General features: G+C 40.3%; 1 protein-coding gene and 2 long non-coding RNA genes across 6 annotated transcripts in view; 2 read left to right on the top strand and 1 right to left on the bottom strand.

Annotated features, from left to right (window-relative positions):
* TNRC6C (trinucleotide repeat containing adaptor 6C) overlaps positions 1-15,829 on the top strand; it is a 159,981-nt gene that overhangs the window by 14,718 nt on the left and 129,434 nt on the right. The gene's annotated exons all lie outside the window — the stretch shown is intronic.
* On the top strand, positions 260-4,326 carry LOC144335998 (uncharacterized). Its single transcript, XR_013407385.1, has 2 exons — positions 260-1,452; positions 2,955-4,326. It is a non-coding gene; the product is annotated as an uncharacterized LOC144335998 (long non-coding RNA).
* On the bottom strand, positions 7,583-10,446 carry LOC144335999 (uncharacterized). Its single transcript, XR_013407387.1, has 2 exons — positions 8,880-10,446; positions 7,583-8,569 (listed from the first exon to the last, which is right to left on the bottom strand). It is a non-coding gene; the product is annotated as an uncharacterized LOC144335999 (long non-coding RNA).

A 15,829-nucleotide genomic window follows, 5' to 3' on the forward strand; every position in this document is an offset into this window, starting at 1 on the left:
AAGTATAACATTTGACTGGGCGCGGTGGCCCAAGCCTGTAATCCCAGCACTTTGGGAGGCCGAGACGGGCCGATCACGAGGTCAGGAGATTGAGACCATCCTGGCTAACACGGTGAAACCCCGTCTCTACTAAAAAATACAGAAAAACTAGCCGGGCGAGGTGGTGGGCGCCTGTAGTCCCAGCTACTCGGGAGGCTGAGGCAGGAGAGTGGCGTAAACCCGGGAGGCGGAGCTTGCAGTGAGCCGAGATCGCGCCACTGCACTCCAGCCTGGGCAACAGAGCGAGACTCCGTCTCAGAAAAAAAAAAAAAAAAATTTGTCATTCTTGTAGGAAGGTAATCATTTCTTAAATATTATTTAATCAAACCTTTTTCTTTTTTGGGTAAAATCTGGTCTTTTGAAAATACGAAATAGCATTGTGATTATGAGACTTCTGGACATCATGTAAGAGTTAAGGTTCAATAACAAAAATGGAAACCGGTTTACGGTTGCCATCTTTTACTCTTGCCGCCTAAGACTTGAATAAAAACCACCACGATATACTTTTATCATTACTTTTTAAAATAAAGGACATTCTCATGCAAAGAAGTGGAAAGGATACCATCTTATAGGAGAATCCTATAAATTGAGTAAATACATCTTTAGGAAAAATGTAGTTCGTCTTTATTTTTCTCAGTCTGTGGTGTTATAAAACTTTCTCAACTGATCATGGTCTCAAGAGTGAGTTTTCAACTCTGAGCTAGATCTAGGAACACCACTTATTAGCTAGGTGACTTTGGGTTAGTTTTTACTTTCTCTGAGCCTTTGTTTGCTCAGCTAGAAGAAATGAATAATAATGTATACTATTACAGGATTATTGTAAGAATTAAATGAGGTAACATGTAAGTTTCTCACATTGTAGGCTCATATCGTCTTCCTTATATTCAGCCCTGCATAATCTATTTCTCACTATCACACATTTGCTCTGTAATTACATATTTGTGTGTATGTTTCTGTAATTTCAAAGTGAGTCAAGTCTAGAGTGGTACTATTTTAACCCTATCATAACATGACTATAGGAATCAGTTTGGTATGATTTATAAGGTGGGCGAGGGAGGTTGTTTTGCCCTGAAAACATCTGCAAATGCTGGCATATAGAACTGAGCAAAAGATGTGCAATAGAGATTGAATTTATATTCTTTGTGAAGACTGTTAGGATTTGTTCTTGTGATGATCAGATTGTCAGTTCAGTTTACTGTATTTCACACAGAGTAGCCCCAATTAGGGTTCCAGAAATGCTTATAAATTTGTCTCCTGTGGTATTAATGTGATGATGTTGGATTCTTCATCACTGAAGTCAGCTATTCAGGTAAAACTATTTGGTAAGATCAGATACCTAAGCAATATATAGTCACTAAGTCACTTATAAATAAAACTTGGGGCCGAGCACGGTGGCTCACACCTGTAATCCCAGCACTTTGGGAGGCCAAGGTGGGTGGATCCCCTGAGGTCAGGAGTTTGAGATCAGCCTAACCAATATGGTGAAACCCCATCTGTACTCAAAATGCAAAAATCAACTGGGCATGGTGGCAGGCTCTTGTAATCCATCCCAGCTACTCAGGAGGCTGAGGTGGAGAATCACTTGAATCCAGGTGGTGTAGGTTGCAGTGAGCCAAGATCACACCATTGCACTCCACCTTGGGCGACAAGAACAAGACTCCGTCTCAGGGAAAAAAAAAAAAAAAAAAAAAAAAAAAAAAAAAAAACTGGTTTCCCCCCATTTTATAGGTATGCTAAAGAGGAAAAAAATAGAATGCCTAACATGTTACTACTTATGTACAAATTGTATGACTCATTATATGATAAATGTTTCCAGATGGTATTTATTTTATGGTACTTAGACTTTCTAACCTTTATAATGATTACTATATATACATTTCCTTTTCCTACTAGATTATAAACTCCTTGAAAGCAGGATTCGTGTTTAGTTTATCTTTTCATAAAACTTAGCTATGTGTATTGATTTATGCATATGCATTTAGTAAATATAGCTTGATTAGTTAAATAAATCTTCATCTGTAGTAATTTCTATTTTGACTTCTGCTGTTATCAATTGTCTCTTCAAAGTTTGATGAGATAGGAGTGATGGGGAAAATATGAAAAGCATTAATGTATCATTTTCACTTCCACTAGTATCTTTGCTAGACCCCTAATCTCCAGTAGTTGTAAAGCTTTGGGTTATGAAAAGGAACTCCTTGTCTCTGAAATGGTAGATATTTTTTATGATATGTTGCAAAACAAAAAGACAACTTTTTAGTTCAAAAGGAAACCAGCATTTATTAAGCCCTAGCTGTGTGCCAGGATAGGAACTTTTAAGGAGTCCCAGATCCCTTTGAGAATTCAGAAAACCTAAATAAAACAAGAAAGACATTTTAATTATAAAAGAATAATCTCCAAAAAGTTTCTTCTCCTTTTCAACCTTTCATGCTTTTAATATTTACTATGTAAATTGCCTAAGAACTTAAAAAAGAGGGATAGCTTTTCAATTTATTTTATGAAGCTAGCATACCAAAGACACAAAAAATGATAGGCAAATGTCTAACTTTAGATTTTTGTCACATAAGTGTATGTGAGACTCTTAAAATAATTTACCAGAAAGTGTAATTAATCAGTGTTGTATTTTTTCTTTAAAACCTCTCTTTTTTTTTTTTTTTTTTTTTTTTTTTTTTTGAGAGGGAGTCTCGCTCTGTCCCCCAGGCTAGAGTGCAGTGGTGCGATCTTGGCTCACTGCAAGCTCCGCCTCCCGAGTTCACACCATTCTCCTGCCTCAGCCTCCCGAGTAGCTGGAACTACAGGTGCCCGCCATCATGCCTGGCTAATTTTTTGTATTTTTAGTAGAGATGAGGTTTCACCGTGTTAGCCAGGATGGTCTCAATCTCCTGACCTTGTGATCCGCCCACTTTGGCCTCCCAAAGTGTTGGGATTACAGGCGTGAGCCCCTGCACCCGGCCTAAAACCTCTTTCTAAAGAGAATTTGAGGCAAATGCAACAGCATATTAAAACAATAGAATAGTAAAAAGTAAGGCTTATCTTTAGAATGCAAAGAACTCTACTCATATTCCTCCACAGTTGTAGATGAAGGAAGTAAACTCATAAGATTATCTCACTTGCTACCTGTAAAGTCATATAGTAAAACTCAGTATTATTTTGCATGCCTGCTTCTGGCTAAAACAGACTAGCCAGTGTCAGACCAACCCTGCTGCCAAGAACTAAAATGCTTAGGTAAATAATAAAAAGCAACTATTTGAAGGTATTGGAAGCTACTAGGGCATTGAAGACTTTGAGGCCAAGATCCCAGAGAGAAGGGAGGTCTAAAGAGGCAGAATAAACATTTGGTGCCACATGACCTCTCAGAAGCATTTACCAGCTTCAGTGCTAGGACTGAAAACCTGAACAAGCGGCTAAGTAGAGTTTTTAATAGACGTTGGAGGCTGGGGTCACAAAAATGGGAGTTCAGGGATGACAGACCCTGGTTAGCATTCCAGGCTTTTGGTCAGAACCACCCCTGTTACCCCCTAAAAACCCCAACTTTTTACCCTAGGTGTATGGTAAACCTAGAAACTTTTCTGAAATCCAGCCCTCACAAAACACAAAAACTTAGTTTTGAATTGGCTGAAATAGCTTAAAGTCATTCACCCCTGCTCTTAAATGCTTGTCAGAAGCAAAACTAAGTCCTCTCTAGAGGAAGGTAACATTCACAGCCTCCGCTTATCTCCACAATTTTGTGCATGCAAGATTAACATTCAGTCAAAAACTAGACATATAAAAAGATAGGCGATAAGGTTACCCACAGGAGAGCTAGATATTAGGGTTATCAGACATGGACCTTAATGTAATGTTGATAAATATGTTTAGTAAAGTAAGTGACAAATGGAGGGTTTCAGAAAAAACTGGACACTATAAAAAAGTTAAATGGAAATTCTGAAATTGAAAAGTACAATATAGGGTGACAATAGTTTACAATAATCTATTGTATGTTTTAAAATAGCTAGAAGAGAAGAATTTGAATTTTTTAACATAAAGACATTTAAGGCAATGGATATCCCAATTACACTGATTTGATCCTTACAAATCATATGAATGTACTAAATTATCACATGTATCCTGAAAATATGTGTATCTGTTATGTATCAATTAAAAATTAAAAAGAAGAACTTTTAAAAGTACAGTAACTCAAATTAGGAATTAAACAGGAGGGTTTAATAGTATTCTTAGCTGAAGAAGAAATTAGTAAACTAGAAGATAGATCAGAAGACAATGTCCATACCAAAGCACAGAGAGACAAAAGGATGGAAAATGAAAATAAAAATATGTAAGAGACAAATGGGACACTGTTAAAAGTCTAAAGTACTTACAATTGGAATCTCAGAAGGAGAGGAGAAAGAATAGATCAGAAGCAATAGTAAAAGACATAATGACTTGAGAATCTTCCAAAACTAATACAAACTTGCGTATTTGAGAATCACCATAGCTCTAAGCAGAATCAATACCAAAAGACAAAAATAAGGGGAAAAGAGAGGAAAAATTGCCAAAACAAAGAAAATCTTAAAATCAGCCAAAGTAGGAAAAAGATACATTACCTTCAAAGGAGCGACAATAAAGACTGACAGTCTACTTTGTGAAGAAATGGAAATCAAAATACAGTGGAATGATGGCTTCAAAGTGTTGTAAGAAAATAACTGCCAATCTAGAAATCTGTATGAAGCAAAAATATCTTTCAAAAATGAAGTGAGAATATAGATATTTTCAGACAGACAAAAATTTGAGAGAGTTCATCATCAGCAGATCCACACTAGAGGCACTATAAAGAGGTAAAAGGAAAATTATCCCAGCTGGAAGCATGGAGATGCGGGAAGGAGTAAAGAGCACTGGAAAGGATAGATAGACGAATACATCTAAAGTAATGTGAACTGTGTAAAACAGTAAAAATATTGATAGGTGCAGCAGACCACCGTGGCACACGTTTACCTATGTAACAAACCTGCACATGTACCTGGAATTTAAAAATTTTAAAAGTAAAAATAATAAATGGCAACAGCAACCCAGAAAGCTGGAAGAGAGTTCTGATGGGGGAAAAACACAGGTTATTTTTCCTCGGCTCTCACTCTATAGCAGTGATCATCACAGAGGACTTCTTTGACCAAATGTGTGGATTTCTCCCCACATGCCAAGCAAGCAGTCAGTTCTGCAGTGGACACCAGCGGGGTCTCTCTCAACGCAGACTTCTGTAACCAAATGTGAGGGTTTCTTGCCACACATCAAACGAGCAAGGAGTTCTGCTGTGGACGTCAGGTGGGTACCCTCCAATTCCACTTTAACATTATCTACCTGGAGATAACTCAGATCCCACAGGTTGAAGACTCAGTCTCCAAGACTGTGCCTCCTTGAGACACTATTTGGAAGTCTGGGTCTCCAGAACTTCTGACCCACTAGCTTCAAGTTGGGATTCCCACCACTCCTCTTTGGGTTCAGTTAATTTGCTAGAGTGGCTCACAGAACTCAGGGAAATAATTACGTTTACCAGGTTATTACAAAGGATGTTATGAAGGAAACATGAAGAAATGCCTAGGACAAGGTATGGGAGCTGGGTGCTTCCATGCCCTGTCTGGTGCACCACCCTCCGGGCATTTCCACTTGCTTGGGCATTTGGAAGCTCTCCAAACCCAATCCTTTTGGGTTTGTTTTGTTTTGCTTTTGGTTTTTTGTTTTTGGAGGCAGAGTCTTACTCTGTTGCCCAGACTGGAGTGCAGTGGTACAGTTATGACTCACTGCAGCCTCAACCTCCTGGACTCAAGCCATCCTCCCACCTCAGCCTCCTGAGTAGCTGGGACTCCAGGCATGTACCATCATGCTAGGTTAATTTTTTAAAAAAAATTTTGTAGAGGTGGGGTCCCACTGTGTCGGCCAAACTAGTCCCACCTTGGCCTCCCAAAGTGCTGGGATTACACTTTGGGAGCCACTGCTCCTAGCCCCTTTTGGGCTTTTATGAGAACTTCATTATGCAGGCATCATTGATTAAGCCATTGGCCACTGGTGATCAACTTAACCTTCAGCCCCTCTCTGCTCCCTGGAGATTGGAGGGTAGGGCTGAAAGTCCTAACCTTCTAATCCTGCCTTGGTGTTTATGGAGACCAGCCCCCAACCTGAAGCTACCAGGAAGCTTCCAGCTTTCAGTCGACTCATTAGCACACAAAATAACATTACTTTGGAGTTTCAAAGGATTTTAGGAATTATATGCCAGGAAGCAAGATCGAAGACAAAATATACATTTCACAGTATTACAAAGATAAATATAGTTTAAATGTCCTCAGGTCTTTGTAATTTGTATTAGATTTTAATGAGTCAGAGATAGTAATATCTAGGGTAGTCCTTCTCAGTCACATTTGGTGAGAGAATCACATCTTAATGTCAAAGACAGCAAACTTCAACCTGTGGATCAAATCTGGCCTGCTAACTATTTTAGTAAATAATGTTTTATTGGTGGAACACTGCCATGCCCATTAGTTTACATATTGTCTGTGACTGGATTCATGCTATACCACCAGAATTGAGTAGCTGCTACAGAGACATTGTGGTCCACAAAGCTTAAATTTATTGTCTAGCCCTTGATAGAGGAGATTTGACAACCCCTAGATGTTGTGGACTGAGTGTATGTGTTCCCCAAAGATTTGTATGTTGAAATTCTAACCTCCAGTGTGATGGTCTTAGGAAATGGCGCCTTTGGGAGGTATTTAGTTCTTGAAGGTGGAACCCTCACGAATGGGATTACAGACACAGAGGTCTTGCATCTTTCTCTCTACTCTCTGCCATATGGGGACACAGCAACAAGAATGCCATCTGCAAACCAGGAAGAGGGTCTTCACCAGAACTTGACCATGATGGCACCCTGGTGTTGGAGGGTCTGCAGAACCCAGCCTCTAGAACTATGAGAAATAAATGTTTATTGTGTGAGCCACCTGGTGTATGGGATTCTTGTTAGTAGCAGCCAGAACTAAGACATCTGTGCTAAGGCATCTATTATATATTATGAATTAACTTCTTTGCACTTAGAATGCCTTGTAAGAACTGAAAAAAGAATAGTCACTCAGAATATTTTCTACAAAACATAATTCTTCATAGAACTTGAGAAAAGTTAACTCTAGAGTAACCACTAAAAGGATAGAAAGAGAATTTATAGTTACCAAGCTAATAGAGGAGAAAGGAAATAGAATAATAAAAACCACTTACTGTCCAAAAAAAGACAGAAGACAAAAAAGGAACATAGAATAGGAGGAACAAGGCTAGGCGCAGTGGCTCATGCCTGTAGTCCCAGCACTTTGGGAGGCTGAGACAGGTAGATCACCTGAGGTCAGGAGTTCAAGACCAGCCTGGCCAACATGGTAAAACCCCATCTCTACTAAAAATACAAAAATTAGCTGGTGGCACATGTGGTGGCACATGCCTGTAGTCCCAGCTACTCGGGAGGCTGAGGCAAGAGAATTGCTTAAATCCAGGAGGCAGAGGTTGCAGTGAGCCGAGATTGTGCCACTGCACTCCAGCCTGGGTGACAGAGCAAGATTTCATCTCAAAAACAGAGGAGGGACAAGTTCAAAACAAGTAGTAAGATGGTTAATTTAAATAGTAACAGACAAAATGGACTTTAAGGCCATTTAGAAACAAGGAAATTTTGTAATGAAAAATTAGTCAATCCACCAAGAAATACGTATGCACCTAATAACAGAGCTTCAAAAGACAAAAGTCAACAGAATCAAAAGGACAAAAAGATAGATTCAGTATCCCTATTTCTTCTGTTATACACAAATCAGGCAGAGCAGGATATTTGTTGAATATGGCATGAATGCACAGACCAACTTTCGTGTTATACTTACTGGTAAAACCCTGAAAGCAGTCTTTCACTGTTATTATACCTTATAACCCACCCCTAGAATTTCTGCTTCCCATTCTAGCAACTGAGCTCTGCCGGGATTTGGAGTTCTTGTTTTCCAATAGGGAATATTACTACCAGAGGACACAGAAAGGTTCCATTGAATTGAAAGATGAGGCTATAACCCATTTGGGACTGTTATGCCACTGAACCAACAGGTAGGAAAAGAGGTCACTCTGCTGACTAGAGTGCTTGATTCTGATTACTAAGGCAAAATGGGATAATGCTGTACAATGGGGGCAGGGAGGAGGATGTTTGTAACTCAGGATTCTCTAGAATGTCACTTAGTACTTCTTTGCAACCTATTAGAGACATGAAAAACTGCAGTACTCAAGAAAAGGCAGGTCTGTTGAGGAATCAGATCTTTCAGGAACGAAGGGTTAGGTCACCCTGTCATGTTGAGAACCCTGACTGGCTGAGGTTCTAATTGAGGTCACAGGAAATGTTGGATGCATAGTGAAAGAAGAAAGTTGGGGACACCACCCATGGCTTCATAACCGGGTACAGAAGCAAGGATTGTAGTTACTTAGCATATTTTTTTCTTGTGTCTGTATGTTTATATGTATTAAGTTTCCTCCCCCCCCCCCTTATTTTATATATAAATTACTGGAAGTTGGCCGGGCATGGTGGCTCACGCCTGTAATCCCAGCACTTTGGGAGGCCGAGGTGGGCGGATCACAAGGTCAGGAGATCGAGACCATGGTGAAACCCCGTCTCTACTAAAAATAGAAAAAATTAGCCGGGCGCAGGGGCGGGCGCCTGTAGTCCCAGCTACTCGGGAGGCTGAGGCAGGAGAATGGCGTGAACCCGGGAGGCGGAGCTTGCAGTGAGCCGAGATTGCGCCACTGCACTCCAGCCTGGGCGACAGAGCGAGACTCCGTCTCAAAATAAATAAATAAATAAATAAATAAATTACTGGAAGTTAATTAAACAATTTGATCTTTAGAGAACAGAATAGTGTGACTATAACTGAATTTTAAGGATTAATTAATATAACTAGTGATTAATACAATGTCTGTTCGGACCACAGCTCCTCATTTTGGGGGTAAGGTGAGAACATGTTCATTTATAGGAAGGTAGCTGCATGTTATTAGGTGGAATCAGAGTTGTTTTAATACTTCAAATATAGAGAATGTGTATGGAAGCCAAGTAGCCAAAGGGGTGGACTATGCCAATTTATTGTTGCTCAGGTCCCAGTTTATGTAAATCCACATCCGTTTATGCCCTGCTTTTGATACAGGAGCTGGGCACTGTAGACATTTCCCTTTGGTGAGCTGGCTTCACTTTAGGCTTTGCCAGTGGAAGCACTGGAGGCACAATGTAAGGAAGATTAGAGGAGAAAAGGGTCTTCCCAGCCAGGCATGGTGGCTCACACCTATAATCCCAGCATTTTGGGAAACTGAGGCAGGAGGATTGCTTGAGCCCAGGAGTTTGAGGCCAGCCTGGGCAACATAGCAAGACCTTGTCAATACTTAAAAAAAAAAAAAAGACAAATGCCACGTGTGGTGGCGCTTGTGTTAGTGCCAGCTACTCCAGAGGCTAAGGTGGGAGGATCGCTTGATTGAGCCCAAAAGATTGAGGCTGCAGTGAGCTGTGATTGCACCACTGCACCCCAGCCTGAGTGACAGATTCTGTCTCAAAAAAAAGACAGCTAGATTTTTTGAGACAGCTAGATTCTGTCTCAAAAAAAAGAAGTGGGGGGTATCCCCCCACTCCCCCCTTCCAGTACGCATGCTTTTGGTGCAGCAGTCAGCAGGCTGGCTTAGGAGAGCCCTGGCAGTGCTCACCTCAGTGGTGCTTATGAAGCAGCCTCAGCCCACCTGTACCCTCAAGTTTCTCTGCCTCCCCAGTAGGGCCGTCGTGTAGACCACCTCTTCCCTGTTCCCTCTTGTAGGTCTTTCTGCTACTCTCTAGCTGTGTGTTCTGTGGCAACCACACCCTCTCCAGTCCTGCGTGGAGGGATCTTCTTCTGAGTTCTTAGCCTCTTTCTTAATACATACACACACACACACACCTTTAGCTTGGAGCTATTATAGTAAGTGTGTCTGCTTTCTGCATTTGCTCCCTCTGGACCCCCTAAGGAACTATTCTTACCCCTGTTAAAACATAACCACCTTTTACTAGTTAACACATCTTCGTATTAACTCTATCCTGTTCAAGTTATTGATATGGTTTCTGGCTCCTGACTATTCCCTAAGACTTATTAACAACATTACTATTTAATCTTTAACATTGCTGTCTAAAGCTACGCCAGTTAAATAAGACAGGTGTATTCATTTTCTGTTTTTGCATAACAAATTACCACAAACTTAAGAGGTTTAAAGCATGATCAATGTTACTTCATAGTCCTGCAGGCCAAAAATCTAGCATGACATGACTGGGTGTCTGCTTATGGTATCACAAGGCCAAGGTCAAGGTGTTAGCCAGGCTGAATTCCCATGTGGATACTCTGGGGAAGAATCTGTGTTCAAGCTTTCTTGTTGCTGACAGAATTGAGTTTCTTTTGGTTATAGGACTGAGGTGCTTGTTTCCTTGCTAACTGTCAGGAGTTGTTCTCAGTTCCTACACCACCCATGTTCCTTGCCTTGTAGCCTCCATCTTTAAAACAGCAAGTGCGAGGACAGACGCGGTGGCTTGCGCCTGTAATCCCAGCACTTTGGAAGGCCGAGACGGGCAGATCATGAGGTCAGGAGATCGAGACCATCCTGCCTAACACGGTGAAACCCCATCTCCACTAAAAATAAAAATAAAAAAAAATTAGCCGGGCATGGTGGCAGGCGCCTGTAGTCCCAGCTACTTGGGAGGCTGAGGCAGGAGAATGGCATGAACCCGAGAGGCAGAGGTTGCGGTGAGCCAAGATCGCACCACTGCATTCCAGCCTGGGCGACAGAGCGAGACTCTGTCTCAAAAAAAAAAAAAAAAAAAACGGCAACTGTGTTGAATCTGTCTCATACTTTGAACTTCTGACATCCTCTGTCTCTGACCTCTAAATCCAGATTTAAAGGGTTAATGTGATTAGAACATCCCCACTTGGATGGATAGTCTGTCTTAAGGTCAACTGATTTGGGATTTGAATTACGTCTGAACAGTCTCTGCAAATAGTGCCTATGTTCATGTTTGATTGAATAACTAGGGGAAGGTACGTGTTCCCCAGGGGCCAGGAATCTTAGGAGGAATCTTAGAATTCTGACTACCAAAACACAAAATAGAAATTAAACCATGTAAAAATGGTTGTTATTTACAGATTGTATACCCAGAAAACCCAAGATGATAAGCTAAAAAATTATTTGATGCAGTAGAGACAAGTCAGTAACCTTTCAGGCAATCCACAGGATATTTGATCTAATATATAAAAATCAATTTTTTAAAAAATTATAAAATACCTGGAAATGAGCTTAACATGTACAGGAAATAAATATGAAGAAATGGGCTGGGTGCGGTGGATCACACCTGTAATCCCAGCACTTTGGAGGGCCAAGGCGGGCAGATCACCCAATGTTGGAAGTTTGAGACCATCCTGACCAACATGGAGAAACCCCGTCTCTACTAAAAGTACAAAATTAGCCAGGCGTGGTGGCGCATGCCTATAATCCCAGCTACGCGGGAGGCTGAGGCAGGAGAATGGCTTGAACCCGGAGACAGAGGTTGCAGTGAGCCGAGATTGCGCCATTGCAGTCCAGCCTGGACAACAAGAGTAAAACTGTATCTCAAAAAAAAAAAAAAAGAAGAAGAAATGACAATTTCACAGAAAGAAGGAAAAAAATAAATGGAGAGATGTTCTCAAATAGGAAAATTAATTCTTATAGAGCTTTCAGTTCATTTAAAAAGTATGTTTAAAGCAATTCTAATTTTTAAAAAAACATATTTTTTTTTGGAACATGACAGTATGGCTGTAAATTTTACCTGGAAGGATAGAAGAATAAATACTTTTAAAAATATAATGAAACGAACCTAGTGGTAGCAGATAACCAAAATTTTATGAAACTGGAATAATTTAAATAGTGTCATTGTGGCGGAAGCGTGCAGTTATTAATGGAGCAGAATGGTCTTCAGGCCCATCTGTTATACATGAATTTGATGTATGAAGAGCCATTGTCACAAATGAGCAGAGACAGAAAGGATCATTTAGTCCTGGTGCACTAAATGACTCCCAGGCAATGTTACAGAAAAAAAGGTAGATCCTAGTGTCTACCACACACCAAAATAAACTTTAAATGAAGTATCATCTGTATAATAGGAAAATTTTTAAGAAATCTAGAAAATAAAAATAGCTAATTTGAATAGTTTCTATACATACAAGTAAAATCTCATGAAAATTTTTTGTAGAATTTGAGTAGCGTTTAAAACTTGGCGAATGCCAAAAATAAAAGGCAGACAAAAACTGAGGGAAACGTTTACAGCAACATGATTAAAGGTTAATCTATTTAACATGTATAAACTTAATAAATTGATTATGAAAAAGCCCACTAAGAACTGAAGAGACGGGCCAGGATATATAGACAGGTAATGTACAGAAAATGAAATTCATGTGGGGTAACAAATATGGGGAAATATGTTCATTAATAGTCAAAGAATTGTAAATTAAGACCATTGAAATACTTTTTCTATCAGATTAGCAAGGATTAAAAATTATAATACTCAGTGCTTATGAGAGTGTTGTGAAATAAGCACACTTGTGTTTAGCTAATAAAACTACAGATTATTAAAATACTTTTGGAAGCAGTTTCGTAATGAAACCCTTAATTATACCCTTTTGTTTTAGGAAGTCTGTTTTAGGAAATCTCTCCTAAGACAATAATCACAAATACAGAACAAACTGGGATAATCACCAATACGGAACAAATATAAACAAAGGGGATTAGTGATAAAAAACAGTGTTAAAAGGAAACACCTAAATAAGCAGGGGGGAATTAAGTAAATTATGGTCCATCAACACAAAATATTTTGTTGTCATTACAAATTATATTTGTAGAGTTTTTTTTGTTGTTTGTTTGTTTTTTGGAGACAGAGTCTCACTGTGTCGCCCAGGCTGGAGTGCAGTGGCACGAGCACCATCTCAGCTCACTGCAACCTCCGCCTCCCGGGTTCAAACAATTCTCCTGCTTCACCCTCCTGAGTAGCTGGGATGACAGGCACACACCACCATGCCGGGCTAAGTTTTGTATTTTTAGTAGAGATGGGGTTTCACCATGTTGGTCAGGCTGGTCTCGAACTCCAGACCTCAAGTTATCCACCCATCTTGGCCTCTCAAAGTGCTGGGATTATAGATGTGAGCCACCGCGCCCGGCCTGATGTAAGCATTCTTTAAGAGTGTAAATTAAGATGGTGGTCAACTGTGTACCAGCAGTACTGTGCCAATTAGAAATATTTTATCAGCTATGGCCGGGCACAGTGGCTCATGCCTGAAATCCCAGCACTTTGGGAGGCCAAGGCAGGAGGATTGCTTTAGGCCAGGAGTTTGAGACCAGCCTGGGCAACAGGGTGAGACTCCGTCTCAAAAAAAAAAAAAAAAAAATTGGGACCTTGTCTCTACAAAAAATTAAAAAACTAAAAAACTTAGCTGGGTGTGATGTTGTCATGCCTGTGGTCCCACCTACTCAGGAGGCTGAGGTGGAAGCATCACTTGAGCCCAGGAGGTCGAGTGAACTATGATAGCACCACTGCACTCCAGCCTGGGTAGCAGAGTGAGACCCTGTCTCTTTATACACACTCACATACATACCCACACACACACACACACACATTTTCCAGCTATTTATTCTTCCATTGCACCTTCTTCCCAGCATCAGAATGTCTTCTCTACACACACACACATTTTCCAGCTATTTCTTCTTTCATTGCATCTTCTTCCCAGCATTAGAATTTCTTCTCATCTGCCCATCTGTGAATCTGTTCTCACAGAAGATTGTTCCTGTACTTTAATGATTCCCCCCGTTAAAAACTCACAGCTTCCATTTTTGCTTTTCTCTTCTTTTATCTGAGCATAGTTATTAGAGTCCACAAAAGTTTGGTTATAATTAGCATTTTTACCACCAGGGGCTATTATTTGTATTTCAAACAGGTTTTCAAATTTTAAAAGTGTTTCAGTGGAATTTGAAACTATGCAGTTGTTTCTTTCAGTGTTGAACGTCATTCTTTGGGTGCTAAATGTTTAAATTCTATTTTATGGTACATGTACCTAGAAATGAAGAACAGTTAGTGGGGAAAATAACATTAATGTTCAAGGAGACTTTTTATACTTTACCTGAGAGATGCAAGGGTATATAGATTTAAAATGTAAGAGTCATATTCTGGATCATCTTCAAGTAGTTGTGTTTGCTGCCATTTTCTAAAATGTAAGCTCCACGGAAGCAGGGACCTAGAACATCATGTGGCACATATAGTACACTCTTAATAAATATGTATTGAATGAAAGATTGAATTTTCACCTGGTGGAAGTATCTACAACTAGAAGTCATGAGTATGTAGACCTCAGATCATCTGAATTTCTTGGAATTTGTGTTACTTAACACAATGTTACTTTGTTGCCTTAAAGTGGCAGTTCTGAAGAACGGAGGGACCAACCCCTTAGGGGGCCTTTGGAAGGATGGACTTTTGTTTAGGGATGTCATGTGATTCAAGTTGGGCACAATGGCATTTAGTAGGTAGGAGCCAGAGATCCTAGGTATTCTGTGCCTGGACCTACTCCCATACAAGAAAGACTGTTAGTGCATCTGTTATGACTTCCAAATTTCCCTCTGGATATAATGTAGGTGAAAAATTTTCTGAAGCTCAGAACCTATTTTATATGTATACAATTTTTTGTGCTGTTGTAATATATGCTGAGTTTCTGGAAACTCGGGAAAGCAACTGTCATGTACATTCAGGGAAGGTTGTACTTTGTGTGGGACTTGCTCAGTAGTTAACTCATCATTTGGGAAATCTCTTCACCTGCTAATCAGTGCCAGTCATGGAATTTGAGTTGCAATGCCAATTTTATTTTCTTCATAGTATGTATGAAATTACTTATGAAAAACTGAAATTACTTTGTTTATTTACCTGTGTTTTTGTTTGTTTACCCACTGTAAGCTCTTGATAATAGGGATCTTACGTATCTTGTCACTGGATATCCTTACACCTAAAATCAAGCCTGGCACATTGTGTGGCCAGTTATTAATAAATGATGCCCGCCGGGTGCAGTGGCTCACGCCTGTAATCTCAGCACTTTGGGAGGCCAAGGTGGGCGGATCATGAGGTCAGGAGATCGAGACCATCCTGGCTAACACGGTGAAACTGCATCTCTACTAAAAATACAAAAAAATTAGCCAGACGTGGTGGCGGGTGCCTGTAGTCCCAGCTACTCGGGAGGCTGAGGCAAGAGAATGGTGTGAACCCGGGAGGCAGAGCTTGCAGTGAGCCGAGATCGTGCCACTGTGATCCAGCCTGGGCAACAGAGCGGGACTCTGTCTCAAAAAAAAAAAATTAATTAATTAAAAATAAATAAATGATGCCCAAATAATGGACAGATGTTCGAATGAGTGAATCATCCCCATGGGCCTGATCTATAAATGCTGTTGCTTAAGCCCCCATCTCAGGCCCTCTTTCCTGTTTACTCTTAAACTCCCTTCCTACCTGATCTCAGCTATAACCCTCACTTTGATTTATATTTCTGCATTGACATCTCCTGAAGTTTTTCTCCACTCTGAATCTTTCCTCTGAACTCTGGAATTTTACATTCAGCTCCCTTCCCCAGTTTAATGTTTCAAGCATCTCAAACTCAACGTGTCCTTCTCCAGTGTTTATCTTAGTGAATGGTGCTACCGTACACTTAGTCACACTGGTGGGAAGCCTACAGATTGTTCTTGACACCTCCCTCTCCCTTATGCC

The sequence above is a fragment of the Macaca mulatta genome, chromosome 16 (genome assembly GCF_049350105.2).
Source record: "Macaca mulatta isolate MMU2019108-1 chromosome 16, T2T-MMU8v2.0, whole genome shotgun sequence".
NCBI classification, from domain to species: Eukaryota; Metazoa; Chordata; class Mammalia; order Primates; family Cercopithecidae; genus Macaca; species Macaca mulatta.